At 45.0% G+C, this 23,351-nt stretch overlaps 1 protein-coding gene across 8 annotated transcripts in view; it reads right to left on the bottom strand.

Annotated features, from left to right (window-relative positions):
* Positions 1-23,351, bottom strand: part of LOC138569187 (ankyrin repeat and fibronectin type-III domain-containing protein 1-like) — a 2,784,778-nt gene that overhangs the window by 363,707 nt on the left and 2,397,720 nt on the right. The window lies entirely within an intron of this gene.

The following is a 23,351-nucleotide window of genomic DNA, read 5'->3' as shown; positions in this document are numbered from 1 at the left end:
GAAACATTGCTGTGCAATTCTTCTCTTGCTTCTAGCTTCGATTTTCGTTGAGGAATCTTCTTGCAGTCATGTGAGGACCGACACAAATTACTTCTGAGCTCAAAATATTGAACAAATGTGGAACACCTGGGGAATCCTTCCCTCACAGGTCTTAGGTGAGGATTGGAGATGTAATCCTCCTCCTGAACCTGCATGAATAGGATTTAAGCAGAGATCAGTGTCTGCAGCAATATGGACTATCTGGCCTGGCCAATGAGATCCTACTGTCTCTCAAGGCCCCTAAAGGTCTAGGCAGGTAATATTAGGCCACAAACAGCAGGCAAGAAAGGGTACAAATCAGGATTTGCACTCCCTCACTAAAACAGCAAGGCGCAGGGTTCATACCTAGGGCTCTTTAGCTCACAAGGGTCAGTGAAAACCACTTAGACCCTAAACCCAGCCCAGGAATCTGCCAGTCGCTTGATTCACTCAACCCCCTAGGCAGGATTATCCATGAAGGGGGCTGGAATGAAGGCAGGATAAAGGGCAGTCACTTCACTGGTCAAGGTAAGGAGAGTAAGGGAGTTCAGCTCTGATGAGCTTATCCCTTTGTCAGCAAGGGGGAAAGACATCATCTAGGACACCTTGAAGTGAAACATCTGTTCCTCAGCTGCACTATAAGCGTATCTGTTTCCAAGCCAATACAGCTATTGAATTGTCCAGATGTCAAGCCCTTCTTAACTGATACGCATTACATTTCTCTGAGTTGAAGTACATCCCTTTTACCAGTGAGACATTCTCAAACGTTGAGAAATGTACTTAGGGCATTGCCAAATCACACTACTCTTGCAATTTCTAATGTAGCAGATGTTTCAACTTACTAGCAAGCGCTTTGCACGTGTCCGTGTCCTTTCCCAAATGGTTGGGCAGCAGACCAGCAAGTAAAGTAGGAGATATCCACAGACTATACTTGGGCGGTCAGTCTGACATAGGCGACTTTGGGGTAATGAAGAAAACTTCAGCCTAATTAACACCTAGATGACCTCCTCCAGATGGGCGCATTTGTAACATTTCAATTTGACCCTTGGCAGGCAACAGCAGTAATATAGAAATAATGTTAACCTTTAAATGCCAGACACAGTTATGAGGGCTGAATGAAAATTAGCATCTAAAGCCTTTGCAATACGTATGATTTAGGTACAAACTCAATTTGATAGTTTCATTTAAATAATCTGTACCTTCTAATTCAGGAATATATCTGGCCTGCCACTAAGTACACCAGAACATATACTTATCATTATGCAATAAGCCATCCAAGGTGTACAGACAAGGGAGCAGCACACAATGACAAGAGCAAAGTACATGGGGAGAAATGAACACATCATAGGGGTGTGCAGAGGTGAAGTCTACAACGACATTTTCCCAAAGCACACTATTAGGAAAACCAATATTACGCAACTAAAAAACAAACAATTCCTGTAACAGTGCCTCGATGCCCGCGGGCTGTGTGAGCGCTTTAAAAATGCAAAATAAATAAATAAATACAAATAAATAAAATATCCCCTCGCAAAGCACACCAAACTGTAGTCAGGGTTCGCACATGTTATCAATGAGAGTGAACGTTTTATTTCATTTACACAGAAAGACAAGGCTGGGGTAAAAACACAGGCCACACCCTGCAGTGTGGGTATACATGTGGCACAGAAGAAGCTATAAAACTAGGGCTTTCAGAAAGGCAGAAAAGATCCATATCATATGGTACAGGAGTCTGCAACCTTCGACTCTCCTGAGGTTTTGGACTACAATTCCCATGATACCTCTCGATTGACACTATTCTGGCTAATACAATTGGGAATTTTAGCTCAACATATTTGGAGTCTGGAGAGCCAAGGTTACTGACCCCAGATCCAGTACAACTACAAACCCATCAAAGCACTGATCCAGCATCAGATGAAAATAAATGCTTAACATATTGCACACAAAACCAATCATTTGGAAGCAGAAATGACGAATCCCAGTGCCCAAGACTGAAAAACAACATAGACCAAAAATATCCAAGTGCCCTATTTGTAATTACCACCCCGGCGGGGGGTGCCAGTCAATCAGGTGACTAGGAACGTGGGCTTGAACCTCTGGTGCAAGCCCCCGTTCCATCACACCTGACGGCTGGATCCCCACCCAACATCTTCCCCCCAACCTCCATACCGTTTTTTTTCCTCACCCCCTACTTACCTTATTACTATGTCAGCAGAAATCCCCACCTGTGCCGCTCCCTCTCTCTGCGGCTGCAGGCCGCCATGGAAAGGGAAGATGGTCTCCAGAAGGAGCCCCTCTTCACTTTCCATGGCGACCATCTTGGAAAAGTATTCTTGCTGAAGTTTGTAAGCTGTTTGGTCAAGGAGAATTGAACATTTACTGGCCATTTTCAAATTTAGTTTACATTGGCATTGTCAACATGGAAACAGGCCAGTATGTCCCTAGTTTTATAATTCCAGTATGCTGCGTGACGATGTCCCATGCTCGAGGTTGGATAATGAAAGTGACATTGCGGGCCGGAGCCACCACTTGTTCTGTGATGCATGCCCAAGAGGTGGCACCCACAGGATTCCCTTAGCTCCCCCGTCCATCACCAGCCTTATTTTCTAGAACACTTCAGGACCCTTAACAACTTCTGGCTGACCATGACTGCTCACCCTGCGAGGATGATATACAAGGAAAATGCTGCCCATAGCAATAATTTGCCGAAGGGTCAAGTGATGGAAATAGAGGGGTCAGGCTGAAAGGAAGAGTAAACTGTATGAACCTGGGTCAAAAAATATCCTCAGGACTCCAGTGATCTAACAGAAAATGTGGGAGCCCCCATGTGAGGCACACTGAGGGCTGCTGACTGCACACATTCTCTCCCCTCGACCCCTTCCCCCAAATGCCAGTCAAAAATGCAATGCACAGAAAGGAATCATCATCACGTTGGATGTACAAATGCCCCCCACAACCTTGAAATAACACTCATGCAGACTATGCCCTTAAAGCCAGTAAAATAAAGCCATGTGGCATTCTCCCCCTTTACCTTTGATGAACGGATAGACACCCTTCTGCTCGAGCGCTTCTGAGGACACACCCACTTCTGACGACCCTCCACATAGATCCATAGCTATCCTGTAGCACTTTTTGGATTTTCTTCAGCTCTTACCGTTCTCAAGCTCGGTCGCGTTTCGCCCATTATGTCCCAGCCCTAACACCTCCTTGGACATTCCCCCAACAGCAGGGATTGGCTGCCTTCACCTGGAAGAGGCATTTGAGGAGGATCCCAGGACTGCCTTGCCAGGGCAGCTGGCTAAGGGCCGAGGCAAAGAGAACCTCCGGGAGGAACCTCCATTGTCTGTTTACCTGTTCGGCCTGGACGCTCCAGCCAAGCCAATACCCCAACTGCTGACTGCTGCAACCATCAGGTAAGGAACGTATGTGTACAGCCAGCACTTCTTTATTTGACTCTTGCCACTGTTTTGAGTCTAGTTACATTTTTAATCTTGCCACCGCTTTGAATCTAGCTGCATTTTGAATCTAGCTGCGTTTATTTATCTAGCCACTGTTTTGAACCCAGTTGTGGTTTTGACTCTAGCCACTGTTTGAATCTAGCTGCATTTTGAATCTAACTGCAGTTTTTGATCTAGCCACTGTTTTGAATCCGGCTCTGTTTTTGACTCTAGCCACCGTTTTGAATCTAGCGACATTTTGAACCCTGCCACTGTTTTGAATGCCCGCTGCATTTTTTATTCTTGCCACGGTTTTGAATCTAGCTGTGTTTCGAGTCTAGCCACAGAGCTGAATCAAGGGCACTTTCAATCTTGACACCATTTTGAAGCTAGCCACTGTATTGAACCTAGCCACTGGGGTGAACCCAGTCTCTGTTTTGGACCTGGATAGGTTCTGAACCCTGCCACTGTTTTGGGCCATTACCCTGCACCTTCCTCTGGGATAGTGGGGTTTGCCTGTTTTTTTTTTAAAGTCTCCTGTATTTTGAATCTAGCTGCACGCAGTGCCTATATCCTACATACATCCCATTAGGTTAGTGTAGTGGCCATGGCTCTAACAGTTCACTACTCTGTATCCTCCCACTGGGATAGTGCTGTAGGCTTGGGATCTAAAAAGCTTCTTGCACTTAAAATCTAGCATAACCATCCCAGTCTGCCTGCACCCATTCCAGCACTCTTCCACCCACACCCTGCCCTGATCCTTCTCCACAACCCCCACTCTAACCAATGAATGTCTTTGTATTCCTTAATGTTTCTTGGGCGTCACTTCCCAATACCCCCCTCTCAGCCACTCAGTACACACACACACACACACACACACACACACTCCCCCCCCCACAAACCCCTGCTGGCACTCTGGAATCCTTTAAAACAAAGACACTGTACTTCTCTGACCCTTTCACACTACACACTATCTTCCCCCAGATCCTTGAGTGCACCTTTCACTTATTTATAATGCGCGTATACACAATGTGTTTCGTGGTGCAACAAGACAAGAGGGTGGGGGAGCAGGAAGGACACAAACAAAATGATCACACAAGGCCCTGTGGCATTCGGAACATGCAAGTGCAGTAAGAGAAGTGCAGGGGAGATGGGAGGGGGAAAATGGCAGTCAGGGCAGAAGGGCCTGTGAGAAAAAGCGAGTGCCTGGGGAGGCCAGGTGGACAGAGCTAGGGGAAAGCAGAGAGAGCAGGGGAAGGAAAGTCCACGAGCTAAGTGTGAGGTAAGGGGCCAGAGGAGCTACAAGGTGCAGGCCCAGGCAGCCAAATGTGTGGGTGGGGGCCCAGAAGGGCAAGTGGAGGTTGAGGGGGGTCCAGGAAGACCAAGTGCAGGGGTAGACTGGAATGGGGGTGCCTGGTGCCCTGAAGACTCTGAAGGAACCAGGCAGCCAGTCAAGAAGCAGACAGTGACATTGGCTGGGGAGGGGGAGAGGGAAGGAAGAAGAGAAAAGGGAGGTCTTGAGAAGCTTCTGGAATTTAAGGAGATCAGCTCAAGTCTGAGAGGGGCAGGGAGGCCTTTCCAGAGGGAGGCACCTGCGGAGGAGAAAGACCTACCCCTCACTCTCTGCTTAGAAATGTGTCTGATCTGCAGAGAGTTATAGCTAGATGACAGAAGGGTTCTAGCAGGAAGGTATTTAGGGAGAGAGAGTCGGATATGGAGACGTCCCAAGCCCCAGAAAACTTTGTGGACGATGCAAAGGGTCTTGATCAAGTGATCGTTGCAGCAACCAGGAGCCAGTGGAGACATTTTAGGGCTGGAGAGATGCGGTTCCTGGACTTGAGGCCAAGGATAAGGCTTGCAGTCCTATTCTGCAGTAGTTGAGGGGGCAAAGGGAGGAGTTAGGAAGATTAAGGAAGAGGCTGTTTAACATAAACCCTTACAACCTCCCCCAAAATCACCCAACCCAGTGAAATCTCTCGCCAACCGCTCCTACAACACAACAGGCACTGACTCCATTTAGCCCTCCATGCACAGCTGTAGAATTCAGTAACCTGATACCTTCTCCGACCTTAGACTCCCCACCTGTCTTCCTCCATTCAACATCAATCCCACTCAAAAACCTCAGTCGCTGCCCTGCCTTTATTCTGTTCCCGCTTACCAACACTAATCCTACTCCTCAGAAGAGTGACACCACTGTAATTCCCTCTCACACACACCCTCCACCTACCACCACCACACTAGACCACTCCTTAAGGAACCGCACCTCGCAAGCATTCTTCTCACACACCAAGAATGCTCTCAGCATCCTCTCCCTCCTCCCACAACAGAGAAACCGCACCATCCCTTAACACCCCACCCCTCCAAACAACCTCCACACTTCACTTCTCCCCTCACTGCTCTGATAACCATCCTTAGATTCACATTGACCCCTCAAGCGGGGCCCCTGCCGGGGACCCATGCCCTCACTCACTCCTTCGCCAAGCCTTCTCCTCTCCCCTCTCCGGAGGCCAGCAACCACCATCCAACTAATCGCCCCCTCTGTTACCCCTCCCCCGCCGCAAAGGGCAGCAGACTTTCATGCATCCTAATTGATGCTCGATCTGTCGCAAAAATTGCCAAAACACATATGACTTAATATCCTCTGACAGCCCTAACATCCTCTTCATCACTTAAACCTGGTACTCCGAGGACTTCCAACCCATTGCACAGAAGGTTTTTCCCCCAGGCTGCACACTCATCATGCACAAGAGAACCAGCAGGGCAGGCGGGAATCGCCATCCTCTACAAATCACACCTCACCATCTCACACTCCGAGGCACAAGTCTGCAAATCCCTCCTAGTGAAAATTCTCATCAACCCCTCTCTTACTCACAGCTAATTACTCATATATAGACCCCCCAGAAGAAATTTTGCTGATACTGTAAGCAACTTCTTATCTGCCATCCTGGTCACCCTCACATCTCTTAGCATGCTAGGAGATCTCGAAATATGGTTCAATGTCCTGCAGATACGCATGACACGACCACTCCTGGACAGCCTGGAAGCCCTCCACGTGACTTAACTGGTATCAGGTGCCACGCACTCCACAGGACATACCCAAGATTAAATCTCCAGCTCCTCCAATCCGATTTCCAAGCTCCCCATGACCACTAATCTTGACGGACCACTCAGCCATTTTCTTCACGCTATCGACAGCAAACCCGCCTCCCTGTTTGTCGAATCCTGGATTGACCTCCAGCTTCCCATTGTGGAACAAGGTCATAGTAACTGCTGACTTGGCTGACTGCCTGCTTAACTCCCTACCCAATCTACCTCTCCAGGGAGGTCTGCACTCCATCAGCCATTTTAACCAATGGCTCTCCAAAGCCCTCAGACAGCTCGACCCCTTCTGATCCGCCTCCCATATACAAGGCCTTTCCCCAGATGGTTAACCCCATCTCTGAAATTCCTCAAAACACAAAACCACACCCTGGAACGTAGATGGCAGGCTGACCCATCACCCCAGAATAGAACTTCATACGCCTATCAGATAAAAGCCTACAAGGCAGAAATCCATTGGTACAAACAATCCTTCTATTGGAATATAATCTGTAATGCCTGTAACACCAGCAGAGAACCCCACAAGATCATCTCAGAATTCAAGGCCCCTGAGTGCATTTCCTCCCCCACCTCACTCCCAAGCACTATGTGGCACACTCTCAGACCACTGCCACAACATTGCAGTGGAAAGAAACCACACCATCGGCACTAAAGTAGCAGCGCTCCCACCCTGATCTTTTTCATATCTGACCTCGCAGACACTTGCACAGCCTGCCCTATCTTCTCCTTCTCTCTCATTACCCCACTGGAATTTCTCAAGCTACTTGCCTGCAGCCATCCGTCAGGATCCCTAGGAGATCCGTAATCTCCAACTGTCCTAAACGAAATCCTTTCCTCAACCTACACAGGCAGCATCGCAGATCGATCATTAACTCTTCCCTCACATCTGGCATATTCTCTCCAGATTTCAAGACATGAAACTCCTCCTCAAAAATCCCTTCCTTGACCCCCCCACTGGCCAATTACAAACTTATCTCTAATAACCATTTCATAGCCAAACAAATTGACTGAACAGCCTACTCCCTGCTTTGCCTCTTCACCGAATCCAACCACCTCATCTACTCCACCTAGTCCGGCTTCAGACCCCTACGAGGAACTAAATCATCCCTAGTCACCATCTGTGATGTCCTCAAAAGAACTGCACACTCGGAAGGCTGTGCTACACTCATCCTCCTTGACTTCTCAGCGAGGAGGATGACAATATCGACCACTACTCTCTCACGGACAGACTCCACTCACTCGTCATCAGGGATATAGCATTGATGTGGACATCCTCCTTCCTCGCCAAATGTTTGCAAATTACCCCATACCTCCATTCTCTCTGAACTTATGCCCTGTCACCAACAGAGTACCTAAGGGTGTTTCCCAATCCCCCCTGCTACTTAACCTCTACCTGAACCCCCACTACTCTTATTCTCTGGCATGGCTTAACCTGCTACAACTAGCCAGATGACATCCAGATCATATTCAAGATCCCTAATACCTCTTCCAACCCCCCAGCCTCACCACATGCCTCACAGAAATTGACCACTGGATGATGGCTAACCACCTCCTCCTCAACACTGAAAAACTGAAATCATGATCTGCAGGAAGACTGCCATCTTCCCCCAACCCACTCTGTGGCTGACCTTTCTATGCCCTCCTCCTACTACATCCAACTCAATAAATAACCTGCGATGTACCATGGAGGAAGATCTGACACTTTTACATCACATTCATTATTTGTCTAAATTGTGCTATCTACAACTTTGCATTCTCCAATGCATCTTCCCCTGACTCTCCAATCCCCTAGCAGAGTCACAGCAATCATGACTATCGTCCTCTCTTGCTTAGACTACGCTAACTCCCAATATCTTTGCACCCCTGCATCTCAACTCTGAAAAATCCAAAGTAACCAAATCACTGCAACTAGGCTCTTCCTAGTCCTTGGCCCCAGAGAGCACAACACGTCCGGCCTCCATGTCCTCCACTGGCTCCATGTTGGGCAATGGTCACCTTTCAAAGCTATGTTCATCACCCATGGTGCTATGCACAAGACAGGCCTAGAATACCTACAACACAAGCTCATCCCTTACAAATCCAAGACACACTTGAAATCAGGCACCACACTCCTGTTTGTCATCCCTCCTACCAAATTGACCAGAATAGAGGGGTCCTCCTTTACCGTCCAAGGTCCTAAAATATGGAACTTGTTTAACCTCAGTAACCCCCGCTTAGAGGATCACCTTGCCTTCCAGAAGGCCCTCAAGACCTGGTTTTCCCTCTCTCTGTCCTGATAAACCCATTCCACCCACATGTTAACTTAAACCCATGTCAGATAGGCGGGGCAGCAATGCGTTCCTCAAAGAATGTATTGAGCATCACAGAGAAACAACTCCAGCAGTTCACAGGACATGAGTGGAGAAATGTCAATGAAACAAAAAACCAACCAGGGCACACGGGTGCGTATCACAATCCATGTCGATGGAAGATAGCAGTAGGCACAGTCACCCACCCATACACATCTGCAATCAATGCACTACTTGAAGACACATCGCACACCACCTCTGCCATTGAAATGCAGCCAAGTCCCACAGCAAAAATGTGGACTAGCTGAACACATAATCACTCTCCTGGATTTACATACTCTCCCAACAAGCTCACAGCATACTCGACATGGTTCGCTACCAGGTACTTGGCCACCCCTACATACATTCGTATTGGCTGAAATGCACACACACATTAAAACTCATTTGATGAATCTCCCATACCAGGGACTTCGGTCCCTCGAGGACGTTCACCTACAGCGCTTTCATGCCATATGAATGGGATTAGGTGCTATACAAATGACATATTACATTAGATACATTAAGAAAACTTCTCCTTGCTGATAACATACATTAAGAAAACATCTAATTGCTGTCTGAACAAATACTCCTCCACGACCTTGTAAGAACACTCATCATGTCAACGTTTCCCTTAACACCAGTAAAACATTCAAAGCCACAGTCAGAGGACATTTCCTTACTTGGCTGCACAAATGACAACCGCAGCACAACCCACCATGTAACAACACACACCACATTGGCTTTGCCCTGAATATCAATACAAATGAATTGCCATAGTAAGGAAACATTTCCTTGGTGGTTGCACAAATTCCCCCATGTAAGAATGCACATCATATTGGCCTTGACCTTAATATGAGTAAAAAATGCCGTCCCACAGAAAGAAAATGTCTAGGCTGCCTTCTCTATTGTGCTATGAACCTCTGTACCCCACATACGCCTCCATTTTATAACACTCATCAAGTTGAATTTGTCCACAAATACCAGAAAAAAAAACATGTCATGTCACTGTAAGAAATGTCCATCTGATGTGCACCAATGCCCCTTGCGTGGGCACTATGGGGGGGGGAAGCTTGTAAAAAATAAACGCATGAAACAAAATGTCGATTTCGGCAGTGAAAAAAAAAATAAGACTCAAAATGTCAAAGAAGGTGACTGGGGGTTGCGGGTGTGTGTCCCGCTCCCTTCTTTGACATTAAGGGAATTCGAGGGTGGCAGGGGTGTGCCCCACTTCCACAACAAGGACATAGTGGGAAGAAGAAAGATTTTTCTTTTTTTTTTAAAGAGGACCCTGTGGCAGAAGTTCCACCTCTCAATGGGGAGGCGGAACACGCGTCGCAGAGATGGAGCCAAGGTCGTGCAGAGGTAAGTAAGGAGAAAAAGGTCTGTTTTGAAGTGTAGGGGGTTGAGGGGATAGTGGGCGGGGGTCATGTACATGATTATTTCTATCGGTCAATTTCGAATTTGTGACGTACATCTGCCTGGGCCCCAGCATGCACACAGACATTCATACCCATTCACTGACCCATACAGTGGGGGTCGTTATGAGTTGGGCGGTAAGGGATACCAGGCACCGGTAAGGAGACCGGTGCCGGTAATCCCTTACCGCCCAATTCCGAGGTCCCTTAGCGGGAACCGTAACGGACGTGTGGTCTGACCACACGTCCTTTACGGATCCCGCTAAGGGACCAGGGCGCTAATAACGGGCCTGCTATTCGCGGGCCCGTTATTAGCGCCTTCCCCATTCCCATTGAGCCCTATGGGGGCTCAAAATGGAATGGGGAATGGTTGGTTGAATGGGGATTTACCGGGTCCTCCAGGGTCGGAATGACCCGGTAAGTCCCCATTCAACCAGACCGGTACCGGACCCGGTTTGGGAGGCAGCCATGGTGCTAACAACACCATGGCTACCGCCCAACTCGGAATGACCCCCAGTATCTCTCTTTCAATCATTAACAAACGCACCCAGAACATTCACACACTAGTCTCCACATGCACACCGCATTCTCATTCACACCGCATTCTAATTCACACCTGGACTTACACAGGGACACCCTTGCCTGCATGGACACATGCATACATACACCCAAATGTACATAAACATACAACACACTTGCACGATAGATTCCAGAATGAAGGCAGCAGAGGCAGCAGCATAAACCAGCAGCTCCTGGCCCTCACCTATATGTGGATAACTGAAGATTATGAACTCCAAAAAGAAAATTGAAATTGCAGATAATCCTGTGCCAAAAAAACTAAATCAGCTACTGACATGGCGGGGATACCAAGTCCACAGGATATATATTCCCTACTTCTAAAGGTAGCGCAAGACTTGGGAAAAGTGGCTCAAGATGTGGTTGATGTCAAATCCTCAATGGAAGACTTGACAATGAAGGTGGCTCAAATTGACAACCGTGTTTCACTTTTGGAAAGTGGAAATGCCTCCATGTCATCTGATATTTCGGGAAGCTTCAGAGCCTACAAGAACCTGAGAGAGGATTTCAGTAAAGGGAATGCTAAAACATTGGAGCTGGACTTGAAAATCAGATGTAGAAACATACATATTGTTGGTTTAGAAGAAGAAGAAAATGAGGCTTTGGCCCCTAAAATGCTGGATGTCCTGAAAAATTCTCTCAAATATGAACAGTTGACATTGATGGACATTGACAATGTGTTCAGAACTGGCAAGAGGATGGACCTTAAAGGTAAAGGTAAAGCTAGACAGATCCTGATCTGCTTTACTTGCACCCGGGTCAAGGAAGATATCCTAAGGGCTGCAAGGAGTATGGAAGGGTTACATTTTAAAAAACAAAGGTTTTTTGTTTACCCGAATTACCCCAAGGAGGTGGTGGAGATGAGAAAATCCTTTAAAGAACCAAAGGAACTGTCAAGAGCTTTGGGGGTAAAAGCCTTCCTCAATCGGGCTAATTGGCCCACTTTGGTACTTCCAGAAGGAGAAAAATTACCAAGGATCCTAATGAGGCTCTTAATTGGTTGAAAGCATTGGAAAATCAGCCAGAAGCAATGAATAACTAATTGTGCCTTTGGTTATCGTGTACTTCGTAGTGCTACCACAGCTGCACCTACTGGTATGTTTGCACTTCGATCCTCCTTTTTAAACTTTACATTTTATTACTTAAAACATGGTTTACATCGCATTGATGGCTTTGAAGATGGCGCCGAGCAAAATTGCAGTTAAACGCTCCATTTGTAAATAAATACATTTTCACAGTCATGTTTGCGTTTCAGTGTACTGCCGGAGTTAATTAGAAGAAAGGACCTAATTTTAGTCAGTCATGTGATCGCACAGCTGACCAGATGTAGGTACAGAGATAGGAGGTGTTACGAGGGGCGGCGACGTGACGGGTACTCGATGCAAGTATGCTGCTGAAGATCGTTAATGGAGCAAAGGTGTGTAGTGCCTCTTCGGTGTTCTCAAGGTGAGATTGGGCTCCGTATTGGTTCTGGTGGATTTCGCTGCCTCGGAGGACTCTATGCCGACGTACTGTACATGTGCGTCCCCATTGCCGGCTTTTTGCTTTTACTTGGAAGATGTGTGCCAACAGGAGGGCTAAATCTGTGTTGGGATTGATGCAGCTGTCCGAGACGTTTTGTTTGGCTGGATCAGACAATTTCGTACTGTCCTGGAAAATGGCAAACGTTACAAGACATATATTGTTTCACCTAAACAAAATATATCCTGTTTGTTCACAGTGTAAGTCATTGGCCTGTGTGCTTGTGTTAAGGGAAGTGTCTCTTCTTTTAGGACCAATGATGAATTCAGGCCCAGCTCTTAGCACAGAAAGATTAGCAACCTTTGTCGGCTATGGGACATCTTTTCTCCCGCAGAATATACATGCACATCACTCAGAGGGGCAGGTGCTCAGCCTCTCCTTACCATCTTTGTGTGTGCTTGAGAGAGTTTGCTTGTCATTCTTCCAACCTAACTGCCATGGACACTCAAATGGGGCACGTGTACTTGCTTTGATTGGATCAATGTATCTTTTGCATCTGGTTCGGTGATGCCGACACCACGGAGTAAAGCTGTCCCTACTTGTGTGTTCGGAAATGGGTCTTTGGGTCTGGTCCCAGGGCGAGTGTTAAGGGGAGACAAAGAATCCTGCATCTTTCCAGCAGTCTGTATAGTGCCAATGTACAGTGATAGTGGTGAGTGGGCTTTCTGTAGAAGTCAATGGTGTCACAACCATACATTTACCATTGCTGTCAGGAAGTCACCAGAGCAATGATCTGTCATGGTAGAGCAGTGAACACACACTCACCCACGCATGCCTGAGGGAGCTTTGGTCTGGGTTGGCAATTTGGTGCAGCTCATACCACCAGATGAGCAGCATTAGCCTTAGTCATGGTTCTTTCCCTATCTCTGTGATGGGAGATGCTGCTACCTGAGGGATGGGAGATTTCTATTATTTCAAGATTTTAGGCACTCTCATATGCCAAAGGATGTCTGCCTCTTGAAACTAGTCTCTTTCCATCAGTGTTCCCGTTGTCACTTTAGCCCTTTTATCTGTGGGAAAGGAATAGGTTCCATTACAGCCGGGTGGGCTTCCATTTTCTGATTTTTTCTAATGGTTGAGACCTTCATGAATGGTAACATTTGGTATACTCAAGAGGGCGATTTTGTGACAGGAAGAGCGGGAATTGTATCCACTCCATTGGCGCATACTGTAATGTTACGAATTAACCTGGCTGATTAACGTATTTTCAGGAAGATCAATTTTGGCTGTGCATTGGAATGCTGTTTTGTGTGTGACACCACGACACTCCTGGGTTGCCTTCATGTCCTAAAATATTCGGACCGCTGTATTCCTTGATCTACCACACTCTTGTCAGTCCAGTTGCAAGGTATACCGGAATAGCGTGGAGTAACCAAATCTGGCTCATAATGATATGTGTGTTTTGTACTGTCATGGACTGGCACACTAACAGCTGGTTCTGGATTACGATTATGGGGCGCCATTAGGCCATTCCCTGTACTCATCTTGGCTTCGGCAAATGATAGTCTTTGCATCCTCTCTGACTGCATCACGGATGTTGTGAGCTGACCCCCTAATAAGCTGCTCACAAGATTCGGACGTGTGTGGGCAGACGCCATAACACAATTGCACTGTTGACACTTGGCGAGTATTGCACAATAAAATGGAATGTAACCCCTGCTGTTGGGGAGGGTGGGAGGATGGAACCTTGTGAAATGTTCATCAGACAGTATTTATTTTGAATGGGATGACTCCAGCATTCCTTTCACAGGAAGTTGATCAACAGCTTCTTTGATACTTGATACTCTATGGCCTTGCTTGCCATCGTCTCCCTAGATGTGTTAAAGGGGCCTTGCACTTCTCCAATATTGGTTTGGTGTGAAAGTGGGGTGGTAAATGTATTGACATTATTTATCCAAAGTTTGTATTTCATATGACAGAAAAGTTATCTGGACCTGCTGCATTACCAGAGCTGGTCTCTGTAATGGCCTGTGTCGGTAAGTTTAATGTTTGGATGCTTTAGTGATGCTTTCAATAGGATGTTAATTTGGGTTCACATGTAAATCTAGCAATTGTTGATTGAATTCATTACATGGTTGACGTGTTGATAAATACGTACCTGGTACTGCTGATGTAATTTGTTTATGTTACTGTATCTGTTAGCATGTGGTCCTCTAGCACACTTGGATCCTTAGAAACTAATATGCTTCTTTATCTGAATGTGAGTTTCTGGGTATGGCTTTAGTTTGACGCCCATAGGTAATTCAAAACCTCTTGCTGCAACATTACAGTGTTATGGGGATATGTGTTAGACATATATGGAGGGTGATGTTTTTATTTACACCTTGCTTCATGTTTAGCTGGATTCCTTCTACTATTTTTCTATGTATGCAATGGCGGGTGGGTATCAGTGGTCGGGTGAGACCGCTCTGTGTTTCAAGTCGCAGCGTCAGTGTGACAGTGGTGGGGTGGTGTGGTGTGTTTTGGTAGTTTCAACTGAAGGTTGCGGGTGTGGATTAATGGCTTTGCATATGTTTTTAGTTGTGAATGATTTGGTGTTAGTGGCTCATGGCTCATGGTTTGATTCTGGCAGTGACGCGGGGTCTTACATGTTTGTTTGTTGGTGCTCATAATTCTGAGGTAATATTGTCATTATATTGGGTGTTATTTGACACTGTTTCCAGGCTGTTGCCGTTGTCTGACATTATCTATGGGCCTCGAGCTGTGTGGATACGTGTGTGTTAAGACTAAGTTTGGACATTGTGGTATTTCACTGTTCAGAGATTGGGTCTGGTGATGTCTGGTTGTCTCTTGTGGAGGATAATGGGGGGTATTGAGGCTTTAGACTGGCATGTTTAAGCAGGTAGGAGTTTTGAGGGGCCTACAATGGAAGTAGGCAGTTGTTTATGCTTTTTTTGGTTGATAGTAATTTGGTTTTGGGGTGTTGGTGTTTGAATGCATATTGTATGTTTATATTTCACTTTTAAAACTGGTTCACAGTTTGATTTGTCATGTGAGCATTGGTGAATTAGCAAGTCTTGGAGTGGAGGTATTTGTTGAATAGATAGGGTTTGAAGTATGAAGGTGGATCATTAAATTGTACTGAACTTGCTGGGGTGTAGCTGTGGTAGATAGAAGTTTCGGATTTGGGTGGCATGTTTTCTAGTTGTTGTTTAGTAGGTTGCCTTTTGAATATGGGAAACTATTGGGGGAGTTCAAGTAATTTAGGAGAGGTGTCCAGGGCGTTGGACTACCTGGAATGTGTTTGAGAATTTTTATCTTGTTTGCTGTTCTTGTTGTTTTGCATCTGTTCCAGGAGGGGTGGGTTGGGGCTTATGGTCAGAGTCACTATCACAAATCAGGGTCTGCTGAATTGTCTAGGTTGGGTGAGGGTGGACATTCAGGATTGGGAAATGGGGGACCAGCTGCTAGTTGTCTCGTGGAATGTGAATGGTCTAAATAATGCACAGAAAAAATGAAAAGTGATGGCTTATTTGAATGACTTAAAAGGAGATATATATTTTCTACAAGAGACACATCTTCTTAAAGAAGACTTGGATGGTTTGAGAAAGGGCTGGGTTGGGAGGGCATATGGCTCGTCTTTTGAATCAAGGTCTATGGGTGTGGTAATCTGGATAAGAAAACATGCCCCGATTAAGGTTGTCAGAGAAATCTGTGACAAAGAAGGGAGAATGGTCGCAATTTTAACAAACATTTAGGCAAAGAAGTTACTTTCTGTAATATTTTTGCACCGACTTTAGATGATGGTACCTTCTTTAGGAAGGTGGCACAAATTATCCAAGATCTAAAGTCAAGTAGCGTAATCTTGGGAGGAGACTTCTACATAGTTATTGATTCTACGTTGGATAGAAGTAATGATAGACACTGCAGAAGAATAGGTATGCAATCTCGGGCTTTAAAGGATTTGATAGAGGAACATAATTTGAAAGACAGTTGGAGAATTGAAAATCCGTCAGTGAGAGAATACAGTTTTTAATCTGGAGCGCATGCCTCATACTCGAGAATTGACATGGTGTTAATGGCAGGTGAAATGTTACAGAATTATAAGACAATTAGTATAGGTGATATTGTACTAACTGATCACGCTCATGTGGTTGTGGATTTGAGATGGAATTTTAATGTGAGTAGACAAAATACTTGGAGACTGAATACTATCTTGTTGGACAATGTAGATGAGATGGACAAACTTTCTTCCGAAATATACTATTTTGTGGAGGAAAATTGTAATGGAAAAGTTGAATCTGGTATGGTTTGGGAAGCTTTCAAATGCACTGTACGAGGCATGTTTATTAATCTGGCAAGCGGATTAAAAATAAATGGGACAATACACAAAAAGATTTAGAACAAAAAAATTAAAGATTTGTCACGTGAACTGATGGTGGATCCTGCAAAAATGGATTTACTTCCGGAAATAAATAGATTGAAGAGAGAGTTGAAGGTGTTAATATACAATCGAGTGGGCAAAAGGTATTTCCAGCAGAAGTGCACTTATTTTGAGCATGGTGAGAAATGTGATCGCTGGCTAGCATATAGATTGAGGATGAGGGAGTCGGAGCGCTCAATCACGTCTATTAAAGACTCTTAAAGTTAGATTACATTTTCACCGGTGAGGATAAATGAAGTGTTCAAGGAATTTTATAAGAATCTGTATAGAAAACCCATATTGATTTGGCTAATGGAGATTTTCTGGGGAAAATTCAAGTCCCAGTGGTTTCTGAGGAAGAATCTTCATTGTTGGAAGAGCCTATAACGATAGAGGAAGTCAAGATTGCAATTTCAAAACTAAATGTTGGTAGGTCTCCAGGGCCTGATGGGCTGCCAGTAGAGTTCTATAGGTGGTTGTCTAATTCTGCATTGGTGATGTTAACAGATATGTATAAGACCTCTATGGCTAAGGGATTACTTCCAGATACGACTAGGCATGCAATGATTTCAGTCTTTCTAAAGAAAAACAAAGATGAAACTTTGGCGTCTAGTTACAGGCCTATTAGTTTGATTAATGTAGACAATAAAATCCTGGCCAAGATTCTGGTGTTAAGGCTAGAAAATATTGTACCGAAGCTGATAGATCATAATCAGTCTGGTTTTGTTAAGGGTAAAACGACTTCCAGCAACATGAGGAGACTACTATACACTATCACTAAGGCATCAGAACTGGCAGAAGACTCGGCGGTCCTCTCATTGGATGCCGAAAAGGCATTCGATGGAGTCAACTGGCAATTTATGTTTATGGTACTGGAAAAGATGGGTTTTGGGAATCAATTTTGTTCTTGGGTTAGACTGCTATATACCAAGCCCACGGCAGATGTTAAAACTAATGGCCAGAGGTCTATACCATTCGAACTGGAACGTGGCATGCAACAAGGTTGTCCACTGCCTCCATTGTTATTTGTCCTGGGTATTGAACCATTGGCCATAACACTGAGATCTGAAGACGACCTACAATGCATTAATTGTTGGTGATTGCAACAAAAGGTCTGGCTGTACGCTGATGACTTGTTATTGGTCCTCAAGAACGTAGGTGAATCAGTGCCTGTACTCATGAATATTTTGGAAGTCTTTCATCGATGTTCTAGATACAAGATCAATTGGGTGAAATCAGAGGTTTTGCCCTTGGTGCCGTTGTGTGACAGAAACTATATTACACGGTTAGGTTTCAAGTGGTGCGCTGAAAAATTGTTGTACTTGGGGGTTTGGATTTTGCCTAATGTTATTGCTTTTGTGAGAGTAAATATGACTATGGTGTGCACCTCATTCAAATCGGATCTGGAAAGATGGTACTTGTTACACCTTTCCCTTTGGGGGAAGGTGAATGCTTTAAAAATGGTGTCGACCCCTAGAGTAAACTTTATACTGAGTATAATCCCATTAGATATTGAGAAAAAATGTTGGCGTGAATTAGATAGACTTATGCAGGACTTCTTAAGGGGGGATCATAAACCGCCATGTTTGACAATAAGCAAATTGCAGTTGCCTTTGTCTAAAGGTGGGCTGGGAGTCCCAAATTTCAAAGCATACCATTTGGCTTTCATGGCACAAACTTTATTTGCTTTTCTCAAATCGGAGCATGAGGATTGGATGTGTGCTGAGTCTAGTCATGTGGGCCTGTTATTGCCCAGGGCTCTGTTAACTAGTAAGCCATGTAGAACAAGGGTGGAGGATCCATTGACTAAGAGTTTACGGAATTCGTGGTTGACCTTGAATGAATGTTTGGGTTTCAATGCATTAAGCGATCCAAGTGCTTCAGTTTGGCTGAATCCAAGTGTTAGACATGAAGGGAAAGTTTTGTTCTGGCATGATTGGTTCCTTGCTGGGGTGCAGTGGATTGGGGACCTTTTCGATGGTGCAATTTGGATGATGGCTAGGGAGATTCAGATGAAGTTTGATATTCCTACTTTTTGTCTGGCAAATTACCGGAAGATCAAGAGGGCGGTGGGTGAAGTGAATATGGAAGAAGGAATCAATGTGGATATGCTTGGATGGAAGCCGGGGGTGAGTGGTTGTGGCCTGGTTAGCTATGTTTATAGGCTTATTGTGTCAAACTATAGGACAAATGATACTTTGAGATTGGATTGGAACCGGAGGATTGGTGAAGGTATTACGGAAGATCATTGGTCACGTATTTGTGAAAATGTGAAGGTGTGTTCTTTAAGTCTTGCTGAAAGATTGCGTCAAATAAAGATTTTGCAAAGAACATATTGGACGCCTGAGAGATTGATGAAAAGGGGAATGAGTGACAACTCTGAATGCTGGGCATGTGTACATGAGATGGGCACCTTTGAACATATGTTGTGGGAATGTTCAATGGTGAGAGGTATGTGGTTTGAATTTGATTAGATTTGTTAGAAGGTTCTTGATGAGAGGGTTCGAATGGATTTTAAGACCGTTGTGCTGGGCAGTGATGATGACCTGGATGAACTGAGTACTTCCCAGAAAAAATGGTTATTTCGGGGAGCGATGGTGGGGAAGAGGTTGATTTTGAGAAATTGGGAAACGTTGGCTCCTGTTACAATTGAGATGTGGATTGCAGAGATGCATATTTTGGTGGATATGGAAAGAGTTCTGTATCAAAGGGAAAAGAAAATTGCTCTATTCTGCAAGATCGGGGGTACATTTCTTTTATTGTAATAGGTCTGATTTGTATAGGATGTGACGCTTTGGGGGTGGGGTATTTTTGTATATAGTTTGATGTTTTTGGTAGTGATTATTGTGTGTTGCTTTGTTATTATTCATGTATCACAATAATGAACATTTTTGAAAATAAAATTTGAAAAAATAAAAAATAAAAAAATAAAAACAACACACTTGCACGAACACTTCATACTTACAATAGGTTTTATTTGTTGTTACCTGTTTCCCGACCCGGATCTGGCTAGCTCAGAGGGATTCACTGCTCCTCCCTAGGCAGGCCTCTGGTTTCAATGTTGTGCACAGATAGGGACCAGGAAGCAGAGAAAGGTTCCTGATTCATGTCATGCGTGATGGCTACTGAGCACCTTTATCTCGCGCTGCAAACTCGACTGCTGCTTACACTCTACCTTTCTGGGACCCAAACGATATAGGCACATTTATATTACTTCAATGTGAAGGATTAGTTACAATAAATTGTGCGTTAGTATGTAGAGTTTGAAAACAAAGTATACCAGTGAAAAGATAAATGGAGCACACTTATGTGTAGACATGGACTGTGCTGAGAAAGGAAACAACCCTTTGTAGCTATTACATACAGATAATAATATAACACCTGACATTAAAAAACCCAGAAGATGAGGTGAGGATTGGTGCTGTGTGTAATGCCCCCCTAAACCACCAGCCCCCTCTACACCTGTTACCTACGAGAAAGATGCTGTTTTTGCAAAGGAGACTGCTCTCTGAGGTGGCTGCCAGTGCTTTCCTTGAGGTGTCACTGTGTGTTTCAATGATTGCTGTTCTAAGCTTTGTTCTCACTAAATACTGATCACATATGCTGATGGAAACACATTTGGATACATTTCTCCTGCTATGCATGGTTACGCCTAAAGTATATTTGGATACATAATCCCTCTCATTAATAGTAACGTTAAAGGTACTACAGAGCAGGAAAGGTACATTTGCACGTGTTTACCTTCTGTGGCATGTGTACAGCATGTCCTTACTAATCACTGCTTTTACTTTTCAAGGCTATACTTGTTCACTTGTGACTCAATGCATGGTAACCTCTAACTGGCTTCCTATTAGAGCCCTAACTCCTTTAAACATGGTGCAATTTGCTACGAATAGGGATACCCACGCATTGTGAAGGTATATCCCATTGTGTTTCTAGATGACAAACATGCCTTCTCAAAAAGGCATTTTATTTAAAAATGTTCTATTTATTCTCTGATCGCCCTTATGAGACCTAAGAGTGACTCTCCAACTCCTAAGGACTCTTCTTCGGATCCTACTATGCAAACCCTCTTAATGGAATTAAGGGCACGTAAACCCTAATATCAAGTTACAAAAACTGGCCGATCTGGTCGAAACTGGGTGGTCTTTCTTCGAGAACAGAATTGAAGAGGTGGGAAGAAGAATGAGCAATGCTGAAGACATCTCCAACAAAGTCATACAGCAATCTTTAGAAACATACTGAAAATGTGGAGAATCACAGCCGTCCATACCTCTTCATAGTCAAGATATATTACTTCATATAATTGGCCCAAAAGTGGCCTCTTCACATAAAAACAAGGCCCTAGGACATTATTCTGTTTACTGCCGAAGTAAATGCATGCATACATGATAACTGTTTTGGATTGGACATAGGTGTTTTGAATGCTACACTCCAGCGAGGATGGAGTTCTCGACATTTCAACTGCCCTTGAAATAACTAAATACCAGAAATGGCCTTGGTCACCACTGCACCTTTAAAGTAACTCTCAAAGGGTGTGCTTCCATATTCGATAATCCTCAAGATCTAAAACAGTATAAGGTCATACAAAATGGAAGATTTGGAGATTTCCCAACCGTCTGATAATACATTACCTTCCACCTCAAATGGTTCAAATAGATATATTTTTAAATATTCAAATTGTATTTGCTGAAATGTCATATTTTTTGCATAAAGTGGTAATACTATGTCAGTTGCCAATGCTGTCTTTTTTCTCATGTATCTATTTAGCTTGCACCCTTGCGGCATTGCTCTTTTGTTAAACAAAACAAAAGAGATGATGGCTGGAAGGTTTAGAATTAATCTTAACGTCTGCTCTTTTGTTGCCACTCTATATCAGCGTCCGTTTATTTACCAGTAACAGTTATTGGTTCAGGATACATTGTTGTTTGCCTTCCTTTCCCTTATATGTGTGCACCTGCGCTCTGTTTATTATAGGGGGTATATGTTTGTTTAGACTAGATTTTTGCTCATGGCCTGTGCATTCAACCGTATTGTCATGTAGGAAGATGTATAGCATTTCCTGTTCTTATCGCTAGTTTTAATACATTTGTTTTGTCTCTTGTTCATTTTATTTAGACAATGGGCCTCATTACGACCCTGGTGCTAATGGGATAACGGCGCCGTAAAAGGGGAGGGGTGTGTGCTGGTTTTGACTGGATGGAGGGCCTCGTAACCTGTGAGGTTCATGAAGGAAAGAGAGAAAGAAGTAGAGAAAATCAGAGTTTTGAGTAGCTTCCAGAACTTAAGGCAGTCCGGCTCAAGTCTGGGGGGGGGGGCAGGAGGCTGTTGCAAAGAGAGGCACCAGCCGAAGAGAGAGACCTGCCCCCTACTCTCTGCTTGGAGAAGTGTTTGACAAGCAGAGAGTTGGAGTTAGAGGAGCAAAGAGCTCTAGCAGGGAAGTATGTAGGGAGGGAAAGTTGGAGATAGCGCAGTCCCAGGCCTCAGAAAGCCTTGTGGATATTGTAGAGGGTCTTGAATTTGCTCCTTGCGTCTACCGGGAGCCAGTGGAGAGATATTAGGGCTGGAGAGATACGGTTCCTGAGGTTGAGGCCAAGAATACGTTTTGCAGCCCTATTCTGGATTAGCTGAAGGGGGCGTAGGGAGGAAAGGGGGAGATTGAGGAAGACGATGTTGCAGTAGTCGGAAATAGAAAGGAACAGAGCTTTTGAGTCAGTGGCCCTCATTACGAGTTTGGAGGTAACCATGCCGTTTTTAGTGGCATGGCTCCCCCAAACTCGTGTCTGGGTCCTGAAAAATGGGAATTACAGTGCCATTCTGACCTTTGCGGGCCCGGTAATTCCCATTCACGTGACCCGGACCCGGTACATCCCCATTCCCATTTGAGCCCCCGTAGCGCTCAATGAGAATGGGGAGGATGCTTACAACGGTCCCGTTAATGATGGGACTGTTGTAAGCATCCTGTTCTGCTAGCGGGTGCCGCTCTGCACGTCTGATCTGACCAGGCGTACAGGGCGGCGACGTGAACAGAACTGCTAATGAGGTGGTGAGGAAACAATGGCGCCGGTAGCACTACCGTCACTGTTGTTACCTTACCGCCAGTGTCATAATGAGGCCCATTGAGCTTCTGGGGGAAAGTGAGAAAAGAAGTGGGGCTGGAGTGGGTCTTCTTGACAAGGTCCAAGATGTGAGGGGTGAAGGAGAGAGCAGAGTCGAAGATAACCCTGAGGTTTTTGGCCTCACAGGATGGTGAGGGTTGAGGTCCTAAGGAGCGCAGCCAGAGGGTAGGGGGAAAACAGGGAGCAGGGTTCCCAATGAGAAAGATCTCCATCTTACTGGCATTAAGACAGAGATCATCAGCCGCACACCATGTCTGGATGGTGGTCAGAGAGTCAGGGATGAGGGAGGAGGAGGAGTTAGAATAAGGAAGTTTTAAGGGTGAGCTTTGTGTCATATGCATAACACTATCAATTTGGTTTCCGCTAACCCAGACCTGAATGCAGCTAATCTTTCTTGAGAAAGGTATTGTTATTGTTGAAAGTCTGCTATTTCTAACCATAGCCTATGGTCAGCAGTTCAAAGGAGCACATCAGTGTTT

The sequence above is a fragment of the Ambystoma mexicanum genome, chromosome 2q (assembly GCF_040938575.1).
Source record: "Ambystoma mexicanum isolate Mex_15411 chromosome 2q, UKY_AmexF1_1, whole genome shotgun sequence".
Lineage (NCBI taxonomy): Eukaryota > Metazoa > Chordata > Amphibia > Caudata > Ambystomatidae > Ambystoma > Ambystoma mexicanum.
Note: the sequence above shows the minus strand (reverse complement) of the source record. Positions and strands in the feature narration are given on the sequence as shown.